A 16,451-nucleotide genomic window follows, 5' to 3' on the forward strand; every position below is an offset into this window, starting at 1 on the left:
AAAGTTAGATATGAATATAAAAAATATTAAAAAATATGGAGAGAGAAAGTCGATTATATATTTATAAATTATTTACAGATGCATTGAAGTCAGCAGAGTTAGAATCATAAGAGAGAACCGACTTTTGGAAAGTCATTCTCTATTAAGAAATTATTAAAATATAGATTTAATGGAATAAAAGGATGTTGGAATTAGGGGAGGTAGAGGAGAGAGAACCAACAATTGGAAATTCGGTTATTCCTCTTCATGCATGCAACGTGCATGTTTATAGAAAATTATAAAAGTTGAATTAAGTTTTTATGTTTACAATATTTATAAGAAATAAGAAAACAATAATAAATAGTTTTTATACTATTTGTTTCTACAAATAATTTTAAAATTTTTAAATAATTACAAAAAAATGACAGCTTACTTTAATTATATATATATGTAGAGAGAGAGAGAGAGAGAGGGAGGAAAATTTTAGAGAGAGGAGGGGTTGATGAAGTAGTTCCTATTGCTCCATGGGTTCAATAAAAGTTGGTTTTGCCCTGTTGATTCTATTAAAATATAATTTTGCATGGGTTTTAGAAAAAACTGACTTCTCAATAGTCGGTTATACATTTTCCATGCATACAACATCCTTCCAATTTATGTTTTCATCTTTTCTATTTTCTTTAAATCTTTTGTTTTAATTTTGTTCCAATCTTTATCTATTTTAGATTTATTAATAAAAAGAGGAATTAGAAAAATAGTGTAGAAAAGATTGAAAGGAAATTACAAAAGAGGAGTTAATTTTTTTATTTTTACAATATTTATAGGATATAGAAAAATAATAATACACAATTTTCATACTATTTGTTTGTGTAATAGTTTTTAATTTTTTAAATAATTACTAAAAAACCATATTACTTTTTATTATATATATATATATATATGTGAAAGTAGAGAGAGAGAGAGAGAGAGAGGTGGGAATTTACAGTTTACGTTTATAAATTAACAATTTGCAAGTTAGAAAAAAAGATGTCTGTTATATTTGTAAGTTAGGAAAATACAGGAAATCAACATTTTTTAATGAAATAAATAGGTGATAATTTTTAGTTATTGCTAAAAATAAATACTACCTCTGTCACGCCCCGAACCCGATGGGGGTCTAGGGTGCTACTTTTTATAAACTTTTTATAGGTGACCTAATAAATATAAACAGTGGAAGTAATAAAATCTCAAATACTTTTATATCAGAGTACTAATTAACTGTTTTACAAAAATATCTCCATTAATAAAATTAACATTCTTTAAAATTCCAAAAAAATAAAAACATATCCAATTAGTACTACATTAATATTTATCTTAAACTGTTCTCTTTAAGAATCCTATATCACATTCATGAATAAAATATAGAGAAATAATGTAAGAACTCGAACTGTAATATATGAATTTAAATAATTAAAAAAGGGTAAAATTGGAATTTGAGCAGGCTTCGTCGACGAAGCCAGATTTTGTCAAACGAAGGCCTTGTTCTACTTGTCGACGAAGAGAAGCCGAGAGGTTTCAGGAAATCAAAAATCTTAAGCTCGTCGACGAGGTCATCGTCTCGTTGACAAGCTGTCTATATGGTCCCATCGATGAGGACATCATTCATCAACGAGGACAACTGAGTCAAAAGTACTATAAATAGATATTTTCATTACTTCTCAGTTAAGAAAACTCAAATTCTCTGTCTATCTTTCTAGAAACTCAACCTACACTCTATCTTTCTAAATTTCTTCGTCATATGTAGCAGGAATCGTAGATCCAACGTTACCACGAGGACCAGGGAAGGATTCTCTACAAGTTCTATGGATTGGATTTTCGTTTCAGGCATTCTCGGGTTTTGGCCCAAAATAAAGGTAAGGCTCGGTTTTCGATTCTGATTCAGTAGTCTTGTAGGTAACAGAATTGTGAATGAGTTTTATACTGTGGGTTGTAGGTTTTGGAACTCGATTCGAGGTTTAGGGGCTTTGGAGTTCAGGATTTGTCATTCGAGAAAAGGTAAGGGGATTCAGTTTATGTCGGTTATTTTTTAAATCAGACTTGATAGAACTGTGGTTTGCGGTCCTATGTGCGTTTTGATTACTCATTTATGGGAATTTGACAGGTAAAATTATGGGTTTTTCATGTTACAGTTTTGGGGAAAAGGGGGTATTGGGTTACATCCCTGGTTTTGTTGGAAAACCATATGTATATGGTGATTTATACTGTGTCAAAGGGATGGTCGTGCCTTGACTTTTTTTAAACTCTATATGTTTGGAAAATCATGATTGTCGGATTACCAAATAGGTGTGGTTTGTTTGGTTATATGAGCATGCATGATTGTGTTTTGATGAAATGTAATAGAAACTGGGTTCCAAGTTATTCCAGGTACTAAGAGTGTCCGACTCTATATCCGAAGGCATATGAAATCGCTGGCCATGTTTGGCAAGAGTGTCCAGCTCTATATCCGAGGGCGTGAACCTTACCGACTGATCACCGAAGAATGTGGATCCACCAATTTGTATCGATACGATGCCATGGGAGCTTGGGGTTCACCATGTGTCAGGGACGCCGTGTATCGCGGGCTGACTACGGGTCAACGCTAGGTATTGCTGGGCCGGCTACGAGCCAAAAGGTGTGACGACACCGAGTTGATCATGTGTGTGTGTGCGTGCGTGTATGCACTATTTTGAAACTAGTACTGGAACTACATTTAACTGTGTATGTTTTTCTATCATGATAGCACTCAAATGCCACACACTGATATAACATGTATCTGCCCTTACTGAGAGGTATCTCACCCCTACTATACGTACATATTTTTCAAGTTCGTCGAGTACCCGAAACTAGCATCCTAGTGTGGGAGCGTAGTGGCCGGTTTACTGCGAGAGGTACTTGGGTAAGTACTAGGACTGTACTGAGCGGTCTTTTGGTGGTTTTGGCTGACACCTAGGGTTGTGTGGTATTTTGCAGAGTTTGACTCCTTTATGTAGACTCTGGTATGTTACTATGTATATATAGAAGGACTTATTTTCCACTATGTATATGGTTGTATATGAATGTGTATAGGGTTCCTGGGAACCCCACAAGGTTGGACCCTCATTCATCGTACTGTATCTTTGGCGATTTGTATGATACAGGGACAGGTTAGATTACTATTTCGCCCTTAGGTCCTATTTCCTGGTTTAAGGCGTGATAGCTTGGTATCAGAGCTAACCAGGTTGTTAGGTCTTGCAGACTTGGTTAGGCATAGCTGTGTGTACATACTAGAGCATAGGAGGTTGGATGTGGGTAGAGTTGGTATAAGAATGTTTTGTTGCTAAACCAGGACTCGTCGGCGATGTTCTGTGTTTTTCCTAGAATGACAATCAGTAAAATAATAGCAAACCATTGATAACTTTCGTGTTAGTGTGATAGGACAGACCTAGACCCAATAGGTGATAGTTAACATGATTAAGGTTAGATAATTGTGTAAACTGTACATGTTATAGGAGTCTTGATAGAACTATGTTGTGTTTTCAGAATGGGGCCCAAGGATAATGACCTGGGAAGTGGCTCCGAGGAGACTGCGAGTGATGAGTCTCCTAGTGTGCCTCGAGGATTGATGAGACAGGTCCTATAGAAGATCAGGCGGAGTGTCAGGAGGCGTGAACGTTCTCCTACGTCTGTGGGATGTACCATTAAAAGGTTCACACGCATGCATCCTCCGATGTTCTCAGGGGGACATGACCCGACGATAGCAGAGGACTAGGTTGAGAATATTGAGAGGATATTGGAGGTCCTACACTGCACAGATAGGTAGCGAGTCCTCTATGCTACCTTCCAGTTATCTGGGGAGGCAGGACGATGGTGGACTGAAGTGAATCTACTAAAGAAGCAGAGAGACGATCCAGTAGAGATGACGTGGAGCCATTTTAAGGAAGTGTTCTTTAACAGATACTTCCCGATTTCTGTACGTGACGCTAAGGCGGGTGAGTTTTCTGCGCTGACTCAAGGGAGTATGACGGTGTAGGGGTATGCTGCTTAGTATATAGAGCTATCCCGATTTGCATTGTGTTGATCTCGAATGAGTACGAGAATACTCGGAGGTTCGAGAAGATCCTGAGGAAGGACATCCATAGATTAGTGGGTATGCTTCAGATCCGTGAGTTTCAGTTTTAGTGGATAAAGCCACTATGATTGAGACTGGTATCTGAGAGGACGAGGTGGATGAGGAGCCTAAGAAGAGGTCAATACCTTCTGGTTTTCAGTCTAGATCTCATTAAGGATCGTGGAAGAAGAGGAACAGGGGCTCGGGTTACCGACAGAATGTCGAGCATCAGGGTTCTCAAATGAGCCAGGTGGGTGATCGTTGTACTAGGTGTCGTAAATGGCATAGCGGTGAGTGTCAGCCGTTTGGGGGTAACTGCTACAACTATGGCCAGTCAAGTCACATGGCTCGAGATTGTCACACACCGAGGAGGGGTACACTTCTTCGAGCCAGAATCGAGGAAGTAATCAGATATCCCGGGGAACCCACCAGACGAACACAGCTCCAGCGAAGGTGTACTTGCTTACTCCAGTGGATGTTAAGCATGTGGGGAATGTGGTGACAGGTACTATGATATTGCTTTTAAACAGAGTTATGGTTTTATTAGATTCGGGTGCGACCCACTCCTTTATATCTATTAATTTTTTGAAACTATATAGGGTGGAGACCCAAGTCATGGAAGAGAAATTGTCTGTAGCCACACCATCTGGGGGTATATCATTTTGTAAGAGGATGTTGGAGGACTTCCTAGTGGTAATCCAGGGGAAGCTGCTATCAGCAAACCTTGTAGTATACGACATGTTAGGGTTTGATGTTATATTGGGAATGGATTGGTTATTCTCCAAATATGCTGTGATCGACTATCGTAGGAAGGTGGTAGTGTTCAGACCTTCCAGGGAGCAGGAGTACAAGTTTTTGGGATCGTGTGTGCGTTCTACACCGCAGATTCTATCAGCATTGCAGGAGTGGAGATTACTCTTGGACGGATGTCAGGGGCACTTGGCTTGTGTGAGGGAACCACCACGAGATGAGTTAAGGCTCGAGGATATTCGAGTAGTCAGCGAGTTCCCGAATGTGTTTCCGGATGATTTACCTAGTTTACCTTCGGATCGTAAGGTGGAGTTCATGATAGAGTTGCTGCCTGGTAAGGCACTGATCTCTAAAGCTTCCTACTAGATGGCTCCAGCAGAACTTCAAGAGTTGAAGGAACAGTTACAGGAATTACTGGACAGGGGTTTTATTCGATCTAGTGTTCACCCTGGGGAGCTCTAGTACTGTTTGTGAAGAAGAAGGATGAGTCGATGCATATGTGCTTTGATTATCGTGGGATTAACAAGATAATTGTGAATAATTGTTACCCGTTGCCTCGTATTGATAATCTCTTTGACCAGCTACAGGGCACGCATGTCTTTTCGAAGATTGACCTACGGTCAGGATATCATCATATGAGGGTCAGATATGAGGATGTAGCAAAGATTGCTTTCCGTACTAGATACGACCACTACGACTTTCTAGTTATGTCGTTTAGGTTAACGAATGCTCCGGCAGTGTTCATGGATCATATGAATAGGATTTTCCATGAGTACCTGAACTGGTTTGTGGTGATATTTATTAATGATATTCTGGTATACTCGAGGAGTAAAGAAGAGCATGAGAATCATCTGGGGTTAGTATTACAGATTCTGTGAGAGAAGAAGTTGTATGCTAAACTAAAGAAGTGTGAATTTTGGTTGAATCAGGTGGTATTCTTAGGCCATGTAGTAACTGGTGATGGAATATCAGTTGATCCTAGCAAGATCGAAGATGTGGTCAACTAGGTGAGGCCGAAGAGTGTGCAGGAGGTTCGGAGTTTTATAAGACTAGCGGGTTATTATCGTCGGTTCGTGGAAGGGTTTTCTAAGTTTTCTGAGCCTTTGACTTGATTGACCAGGAAGGGGGTAAAGTTTGAATGGACCAGTGATTGCAAGCAGTGTTTTCAGCAGTTGAAGCATCAGCTAGTTACTGCTCCAGTATTAACCATTCCTTTTGGGGATGGCAGTTTTGTGATTTATAGCGACACGTCTCTGAAAGGTTTGGGTTGCGTGCTTATGCAGCAGGGTAAAGTAATAACTTATGCTTCTCGACAACTGAAGGATTATGAGAAGAATTACCCTACGCATGATCTGGAGTTGGCTGCTGTTGTATATGCACTGAAGATCTAGCAACACTATTTGTATGGTGTGCAATGCAAGATTTTCACTGATCATGGAAGCCTCAGGTACTTTTTCACACAGAATGAGTTGAATATGAGGTAGATACGGTTGCTTGAGTTGATTAAGGACTACGATTGTACTATCAGTTATCACTCGGGAAAAGCTAATGTGGTAGCCGATGCCTTGAGTCGGAAGTCAGATCACGTGGCAGTATCTGCAGTTGTAGCTCAGCATCACATCAAACATGATCTGGAGAGCTCAGGTATAGAGTTAGTACGTGGTGATCATCAGGCTTTCGTTGCTAGTTTGGTGGTCCAACTGACTTTGTTAAAGCGTATAAAAGTTGCACATGCTAGTGATGCGGTGTTGACAAAGGTTGTGGAAAAGGTACAGTAGGGATTGGCTTCAGAGTTCAACATATCTGAGGGAGGTGTGTTGAGGTTTGGGACTAGGCTATGTGTTTCGAACGACGATAAGATCAGAAGGACAATTCTAGAGGAAGCGCATCGCTCTTTGTATATGGTACATCTAGGTAGTACAAAGATGTATTAGGATTTGTGCAAGACCTTCTAGTGGAGTAGTATGAAGAGGCAAATTGCTCAATTCATGGAGTAGTGTCTGATATGTCAGCAGGTGAAAGTTAAAAATCAGAAGTCGGCAGGGCCGTTACAGCCCTTAGCTATTCTGGTGTGGAAATGGGAGCATATTTCCATGGACTTTGTGACTGGATTGCCATCGGCACTTCACGGGCAGAATGCTATTTGGGTGATCGTGAACAGGTTGACAAAATATGCTCACTTCTTACCGATTAAGGTTAGCTACCCTTTGAGTAGGCTAGCAAACATGTATGTGCATGATATAGTTAGAATGCACTGGGTATCGGTGTCCATTGTATCAGATCGAGATCCGAGGTTTACTTCTTGATTCTGGATGAGTTTGCAGGAAGCATTAGGGATGGAGCTTACTTCAGTACAGCATTCCACCCCCAAACTAATGGACAGTCGGAGAGGACGATACAAATCTTGGAGGATATGTTGCAAGCTTGTGTGTTAGATTTCGGTGGTAGTTGGATACAGTTTATGTCACTAGTAGAGTTCTCTTATAACAACAACTTCCAGGCTAGTATCGGGATGACACTATTTGAGGTTCTGTATGGTTGGAGGTGTCGATCTCCTCTATATTGGAATGAGGTTGGTGAACGCCAGGTGTTAGGACCTAAACTTGCGCAACAGGCATTTGAGAAGGTAGGTTTGATCCGAGAAAGGATTAAATCAGCTTAGAGTTGGCAGAAGAGCTATGCAGATGTTCGCCGCCATGAATTGGAGTTTAAGGTGGAGGGTAAGGTATTTTTTAGGATCACTCCAATGAAAGGGGTGATGAGATTTGGGAAGAAGGGTAAGATAAGCCCGAGGTACATCAGACCATTCGAGGTTCTTGAGCGAGTGGGTCTGGTAGCCTACAGGATTGCATTACCTCTAGTACTCTCGAGGGTCCATGATGTGTTTCACGTATCCATGTTGAGGAGGTACGTGTGGATCCTTCACATGTTATTAGCTACAAGGATGTGGAGATTGGGGATACTTTAGCGTATGAGAAGATACCTGTTCAGATTCTGGACCATAAAGTTCAGCAGCTACGTACCAAGGACATATCTTTGGTGAAGGTATTATGGTGGAATCACGAGGTTCAAGAATCTTCTTGGGAATTGGAAACAGAAGTACGCCGGAAGTATCCACAGTTGTTCTGAGTTATGTACATTACCCTACCTTGCATTGGAATAGGTGGTTAGTCTTGGGGTGTGTGTGTATTTGTGAACTCCTAAGACAATTTATGTTTGTAACCACGGTGTTCCTCCGCCATAAGTGAGGGTATGTATATATTGTGATGGGGCTACGTTGTAGTAGTCGCCAGTTTCGTTCTAAAGTTGTGTGTTTGTGTTTGAGTTTATGAATGAGAGATAACAAATTTTGAGGACAAAATTTTTGTAAGGAGGGGAGGTTGTAAGAACCCGAACTGTAATATATGAATTTAAATAATTAAAAGAAAGGTAAAATTGGAATTTGAGCAGGCTTCGTCGACGAAGCCAGATTTCATCGACGAAGGCTTTGTTCTGCTCATTGATGAAGTTCAAAGGTTCGTTGACGAGGAAAAGCCGAGGGGTTTTAGAAAATCGAAAATCTTATACTCGACAACGAGGCCATCGTCTCGTCGATGAGCTGTCTATATGGTCTTGTCAACAAGGATGACATTCGTCGACGAGGACGACTAAGTCAAAAGTACTATAAATAGATATTTTCATTACTTCTCAGCTAAGAAAACTCAAATTCTCTCTTTATCTCTCTAGAATCTTAACCTACTTTCTATCTCTCTAGATTTCTTTGTTGTATGTAACGGGAATCATAGATCCGACGTTACCACGAGGATTAGGGAAGGATTCTCTACAAGTTCTATGGATTGGATTTTCGTTTCCAGCATGCTCGGGTTTTGGTCCAAAATAGAGGTAAGGCTCGATTTTCAGTTTTGATTTGGTAGTCTTGTAGGTAACAGAGTTGTGAACGAGTTTTGTACTATAGGTTGTAGGTTTTGGAACTCGGTTTGCAGTTTAGGGGCCTTGGAGTTCGGGATTTGTCATTCGGGAAAAGGTAAGGGGATTCAATTTATGTCGGTTATTTTTGAAATCAGACTCGGTAGAACTGTGGTTCGTGGTCCTGTGTGCGCTTTAATTACTCATTTGGGGGAATTTGATGAGTAAAATTATGGGTTTTTCATGTTACAGTTTTGGGAAAAAGTTGGTATTGGGTTACATCCCTGGTTTTTTTGGAAAATCGTATGTATATGGTGATTTATACTGTGTAATAGGGATGGCCGTGCATTGACTTCATTTAAACTGTATATGTTTGGGAAATCATGATTTTTGGATTACCAAATGGGTGTGGTTTGTTTGGTTATATGAGCATGCATGGTTGAGTTTTGATGAAATGCAATAGGAACTGGGTTCCAAGTTATTCCAGGTACTAAGAGTGTCCAACTCTATATCCGAGGGCGTATGAAATCGCTGGCCATGTTTGATAAGAGTGTCCGACTCTATATTCGAGGGCGTGAGCCTTATTGGCTGATCGGTGAAGGGTTTGGATCCACCAGTTTCTACCAGTACGATGCCATGGGAGCCTAGGGTTCGCCATGTGCCGGGGACGCCATGTATCACGGGCCAACGCTGGGTATTGCGGGCCAGCTACGGGCCGAAGGGTGTGACAACACCGGGTTGATCATGTGTTTGTGTGCATGTATGCATTGTTTTGAAACTAGTACTAGAATTGCATTTAACTGTTTATGTTTTGATGTCATGATAACATTCAAATGCCACACACCGATATAACTTGTATCTGTCACTACTGAGAGGTGTCTTACCCCTGCTGTACGCACATATTTTTCAGGTTCATCGAGTAACCAAAACTAGCATCCTAGTGTGAGAGCGTAGTTGTCGTTGTACTGTGAGAGGTACTTGGGTAAGTACTAGGACTGTACTAGGTGGTCTTTTGGTGGTTTTGGCTGACACCAAGGGTTGTGTGGTATTTTGCAAAGTTTGACTCCTTTATGTAGACTCTGGTATGTTACTATATATGTATAGAAGGACTTATTTTCCATTGTGTATATGGTTGTATATGAATGTGTATAGGGTGCTTGGGAACCCCACGGGGTCAGACCCTCATTCATCGTGCTATATTTTTGGTGATTTGTATGATACATGGACAGGTTAGATTACTATTTCGCCCCTAGGTCCCATTTCTGAGTTCAGGACGTGACAAATAAGGCATCATTTTCTTCGTAATCATGTGCAAATGGGGGGTTATAAGTCTTGAATTTTTGAATACTGATGAACAATGGGCCTATATATACACTAAATCACTTCAAGAAGACCGATACATTTTAATAGGGTTGAATTAGGCTTATTACATGTTAAGGAAGTTGTTTTAAGCCTATTTGGGCATTAACATAAGTATTCCAAGTTAAATTTAAGAGATTGGCAACTTCAAGAAACTCAGGCAACTAAATATTCTAGTTAGTCAACTAAATACAACTGCTTTAGGTGCCTTCGAGTTCCAAGTAACTTGGGCAACCTAAATATCAAGGTCGGTCAACCGATACTAACTTTGTTAACTGGGAGTGTCAGGTGACTCGGGCGACCGAACCCTCAACTCAATCAACTGAAATGTCAGGATTTAAAAGCCTAACTCTCATGTAAAAACCTAATTTTTTGGCCTTTCACTCACCCGAACGCTCGTCTTCCCTTGCCCTATGAAACTTCTTCTTCCTCATCTCTAACCTCAGTTCTTTCATCAAGATCCACTTTTTTCTTCCTTTAAACTCCATCACCATGCCAAGGCCAAAGAGTGTTGGGCGAAAAACGAAATCTACAGGCCAAGATGACACCGAAAGCATAGTTTGTTGGCTCACTACTCTCAAGGCTAAGAAGCTCTATAACAACCATCTTCGGACCCTAGATCCTGCTGAGAATTCCACTTGTGAAGTTTGTCCCACATTGGAAAAAGTGAGTATTTGATGGGTGCTTATATACATGGTGTAGCCCAAGACATAATAGGCTTAAGATTTTGGGTCAAGTTTGTGCCCACTCATGTATATCAAGCACACCTATGGACTCCTCCGTTTATAACAAGTGGTATCAGAGCCAATGGTTTATAACTCTGGGTGTGGGAGTGTGTGATTGAGGCTAAAAAGGATCATCTAAGCTGCCAAGATGGATCCAAATTAGGTCAAGACGTGGGAGGTAGGATTGGTTTGGAGGCGCCATTTGGAATACAATCTGAGACATGCAAGACGACCCACTTGAGCAAATTATTCAAGGGGGAGCAACTGGAACTCACAAGTGGTGGAGCTTCCGTTCAGGGGGGAGTAATTGGAACTTACAAGCATGGCACAGCAAGTCATGGCTGAAATTGCCAGGAGTTCTAGAGAATAGGGTGGTCCGTCGACAGGCCACGGTAGCTCGATCAATAAATTCATTAAGATGAATACTCTAGCTTTCTCAGGAGGAACTGATCCTGCAGTCACTGAAAGCTGGGTGCAAGAGATCGAAAAAGTGTTTGCAGTGCTGCAGTGTACGAAGGAGCAGAGGGTGCTGTTTGCTACCTATAGATTGACTGGAGAGGCTGAGAGATGGTGGACAGCAATTAAACTCTTAAAGCAGTAGATGACAGTACTTGTGGAGATGACGTGGGAGCGATTTAAGGGGATATTCTTCAATAGGTATTTTTCGGCTTCGTCCATGGAAGCTAAGATTGAGGAATTCTTAAACCTGAAATAGGAACAACTGTCAGTGCAGCAGTACGCGGCAAGATTCATCGAACTATCTCGCTTCGCCTTGTACATTATTCCAAATGAGGAAAAAAAGGAACGATAATTTGAAAAAGGACCGAGGAGAGAAATATATAAGCAGGTGTCGATATTGAAGTTGCATGATTTTTCAGAGTTGGTGGATAGGGCCACTATAGAAGAAATTGGAGGGTTGGAGGATGAGGAGCAGAGACAGAAGAAGATATCCACGCCGTATGGTCCCCAGCAGGGGGTTGGTCGTGGTTCATGGAAGAGAGGTGGCTACTACAGAGATCAGAGGCAGGAGATTGGGAATCGTGGTTTTTAGGGGATGCAGCCACTTCCAACTTGCCCGACTTGTGGGAAAAGACACACGGGGGAGTGCCGTGCTGGGTGAGGTATCTGCTACTGGTTTGAGGAGCTAGAGCATGTGATGAGGGATTTTCAGGCTCAGATTGGTGCTACTCCTGCTCGTAGACTTGCTTGAGGAGGTTATCAGGCACCACAGTGAGGCCAGTAAAGGAATATGGCTCCAGCCAGGGTTTTTGCTCTGACGCCGGGTGATGCTGAGATAGGTACAGTTAATATGTTTTTATTTAAAGTTATTGCATTATTTGACTCGGGGGCCACACACTCGTTTGTATCTGTGGGGTGTGTTAAATTGCGTGGATCTAAAACACAATCACTAGATGTTGAATTATTAGTGGCTACACCGACCTGGTCAACGATGAAATGTAGTAGGGTACTCCATGGCTGTCCATTCGATGTTTAGGGGAGAATTTTATCTGCTGATTTGGTAGTGCTGGACATGCATGAGTTTAATATCATTTTTGGCATGGATTGGCTAGTAACTAACTCTGCCATTATAGATTTTCATGCGAGAGAAGTGATTTTCAGACCTCTAGGAAGACCATAATTCATATTTACAGGGTCACAAGTGCAATCTCTACCTCAGTTAGTTTTGGCTATTTAGGCGAGGAAACTACTTCAAAGTGGCTATCAAGGATTCGTGGCTTTTATAAAGGAATTTTCAGGAAATGAATTGAAGCTTACTAATACGCCAGTAGTGAAAGAATTTACAGATGTGTTTCCAGATGGATTACCGGGTTTGCCAGTTGATCGTGAGGTAGATTTTCCTATTGATCTACTTCTAGGTACAATGCCGATCTCTAAAGCACCATATCGAATGGCGCCAGCAGAGCTAGTAGAACTGAAGAATCAATTGCAGGATTTACTTGATAAGGGTTTCATACAACCTAGTGTATCCCCATGGGGAGCTCTAGTATTATTCGTGAGGAAGAAGGACGGGTCTATGAGGATGTGCATAGATTACAGGGAGATTAATAAAGTGACCATCAGGAACAAATATCCTCTAGCCCATATAGATGATTTGTTTAACCAACTCCAGGGTACACGGGTGTATTCCAAGATCGATCTCAGATCAAGGTATCTTCAAGTAAAGGTAAAAGCAAAAGATGTATCGAAGACGACTTTCAAGACCAGATATGGGCATTACGAGTTTCTTGTTATATTGTTTGGTTTGACGAATACTCCTGCAATATTTATGGATTTGATGAATAGGATTTTTCAACCATATTTAGACTAGTTTGTTGTTGTTTTTATTGATGATGTGTTGGTCTATTCGAGGAGCCATGAGGAGCATGAGATACATTTGAGGCAGGTTTTACAGATGCTCAAGGAGAAGAAGTTGTACGCCAAGTTCAGTAAATGTGAATTCTAGCTCAAGAAAGTTGTGTTTTTGGGGCATGTTATTTTAGGGGACGGAAAATTTGTGGATCCCAGTAAGATTGATGTGGTGGTGAATTTGGCTAGACCGAGGAACATCCAGGAGATTAAGAGTTTCTTGGGATTAGCTGGTTATTACCGTCATTTTATTGAGGGATTCTCAACTTTATTAGGACCTCTGACACGTTGACTAGGAAGAATTTCAAATTTGAATGGGACGACGGCTGTGAGCAGAGTTTTCAGGAATTGAAGCAAACGTTAGTCACAGTGCCAGTGCTGATCATCCCGTCTGGGGGTGAGGGTTATACTATCTACAGTGATGCGTCCTTGAAAGGACTTGGCTGTGTATTGATTCAGCATGACAGGGTGGTGGCATATGCTTCCAAGTAGTTGAAAGAGTACGAGAAGAACTACCCTACCCATGATCTTGAATTGGTTGCAGTGACACGCGCATTGAAGATTTGGAGGCATTACCTGTATGGCGTGCGGTGTGAGATTTTCTCCGACCGTAAAATTTTGAAGTATTTCTTCACTTAGAAGGAATTGAACATGAGACAGATAAAATGGTTAGAGTTAATTAAAGATTTTGATTGTACCATCAGTTATCACCTAGGGAAAGCAAATGCGGCAGCTGATGCGTTGAGCAGGAAGTCTGCGAGACCAGTGGTAGCAGCTATGGAGATCTAGTACAGATCATGATGGATCTGGAGAGACTCGGCATAGAGTTGGTAGAGAGTGATCCTCTAGTGGGTATCGCCATTTTAGTGGTACAACCTACTCTGTAGGAAAGAATTAAAGTCGCTCAGAAGGAAGACCCAGAATTAGCAGAGGTGATGGACAAAGTGCAGAATGGTCAAAGGGAGGAATTCTGTTTGTCAGATGACAGAGCTTTGCGGTTCCATTCTAGGTTATGTGTTCCTGCCGATACTAACATTAGGAAGATCATTTTAAAGGAGGCTCACAGATATTTCTATACAGTTCATCCTGGTAGTACGAAAATGTACAGGGATCTGCGAGAGTTTTACTGGTGGAGTGGTATGAAAAAGGAGATTGCCGAGTATGTAGCGCAGTGTCTGACATGCCAACAAGTAAAAGTTGAGGACCAGAAGCTGGCGGGTAAGTTGCAGTCGTTATTTATCCCAGAGTGGAAGTGAGATCATATATCTATGGATTTTGTCTCAAGGTTGCCATCGACATCACATGGCCAGAATGCGATTTGGGTGATAGTAGATCGATTGACTAAGACCGCCCATTTCCTCCTTATCAAGATTAGCTACTCCCTCAACCGTTTGACAGAGATTTACATTCAGGAGATAGTTCGTTCTCACAGAGTGCCAGTATCTATTGTGTTAGATCGAGATCCACGTTTCACGTCACGTTTCTGGAAAAGCTTGTAAGAAGCTTTAGGGTCTCAATTATCTTTTAGCACGACATTCCATCCTTAGTCAGACAGGCAGACTGAGAGGACGATACAAATACTAGAAGATATGCTCCGAGCGTGCGTATTAGATTTTAGGGGTAGTTGGACACAGTTCATACCGTTGGTGGAGTTTGCGTATAATAACAATTATCAGTCCAGCATTAGCATCACACCGTTTGAGGCTCTATACGGTAGGAGATGTCATTCTCCTCTATATTGGGATGAGATGGGTGAGCGGCGAGTTGTGAGACCAGAGCTTGTACAGTAGGCGTACGATAAGGTTTGGCTTATCAGAGATAGAATCAGTGCAGCTCAAAGCCGACAGATGAGTTATGTCGATAATCGTTGCAGGAAATTAGAATTTAATATTGGTGATCATGTATTTTTGAAGATAACTCCACTAAAAGGGGTTATGAGATTTGGAAGGAAGGGTAAACTTAGCCCTAGGTTCATCGGTCCATTTGAGGTTTTAGAGAAAGTGGGACCGATTGCCTACAAGTTAGCTTTACCACCTGCGCTATCCAGAATACACGACGTATTCCATGTCTCTATGTTGAAGAAATACTTCCCATACCCTTCTCATATTATTAGTTATGGTGAATTAGAGCTCAGTGATTCACTAGTATATGAGGAGGTACCAGTACAGATACTGGAAAGAAGAGAACAAGAATTGCGTAACAAGAAGATTCCTTTAGTAAATGTTCTATGGAGAAATCACGCGATAGAAGAGGCTTCTTGGGAGATCGAAGAACAGATAAGATAGAAATACCCGCAGTTATTCCTCGGGGTTTAGTTAGGATCAAAGAAAATGTAAGTGATTGTATAATGTTTCTTTTGCAGGTACATGTAATAATTTAGTTAGTAAATAATATTTTAGTTTTGGGAGAATTTTTATTTTACTTATGTAATCTCCCAAGGCTTGGAATGTAACCACGGTATTCCTCCACCATAAGTGAGGGTAAGTAATAAAATAAGTAGATCGTTTGATGATGAGTTATATGAATAGTAAATTTTGAGGACGAAATTTTATAAGGAGGGGAGAATGTAATAACTCGAAGCATAATGGTATTTAAATAATAAAGAGAGAGAAAAATGGAAATAGAAAAGAAGGCAACAGCAGACTTCGTCGACGACGTGGCATTGTGGGCTCGTCGACGACGAGAAGATACCGAGAGGATATTTAAGCGACTCTGAATTTCGTCGATGAGGGGGAGAATTCGTGGATGAGTAACCTTCTTGACCTTGTCGACGAGGTGACGTGGCTCGTCGACGAAGGCTAGTGTATAAATAGGCCAAACTTCATTTTTTTGGTTGAAAATCGACGTGACAAGTCTCTCTCTCTCCTCCCTTCATTTTCCCTCCCTTCTTTCTAAGTTTCTAGGTTGGATTTACGCTAGTTCGACAATCTAAAGCCACCATAATACTCTTGGAGAAGTTCTCTGCATATCTGCTGGAGTGGATCATCGGTGGGTTTAGTTTGAAATTCATCACTGGTTTAAGGTAAAGCCTTTTATTCAAAATTTGGTCTTCCCATAGTTATAGGAAGTGTTATTCACAAAGAAATACTAAAATTTAGTTTTGGGAGTTGTCGTTCCAGGGTATTGAACGGGGAACCCTGCGGGGGCAGGACCAACATATTTTAGGGGGTTTCTTTTCAAGTAATCAGGTAATGGAAAAAACTAAAGCAGTCATTTTCCATGCAAATTATTATTATTTATCAGCAAATTAATTTTCAGAAAGC

The sequence above is a fragment of the Malania oleifera genome, chromosome 7, assembly GCF_029873635.1.
Source record: "Malania oleifera isolate guangnan ecotype guangnan chromosome 7, ASM2987363v1, whole genome shotgun sequence".
Taxonomy (NCBI): domain Eukaryota; kingdom Viridiplantae; phylum Streptophyta; class Magnoliopsida; order Santalales; family Ximeniaceae; genus Malania; species Malania oleifera.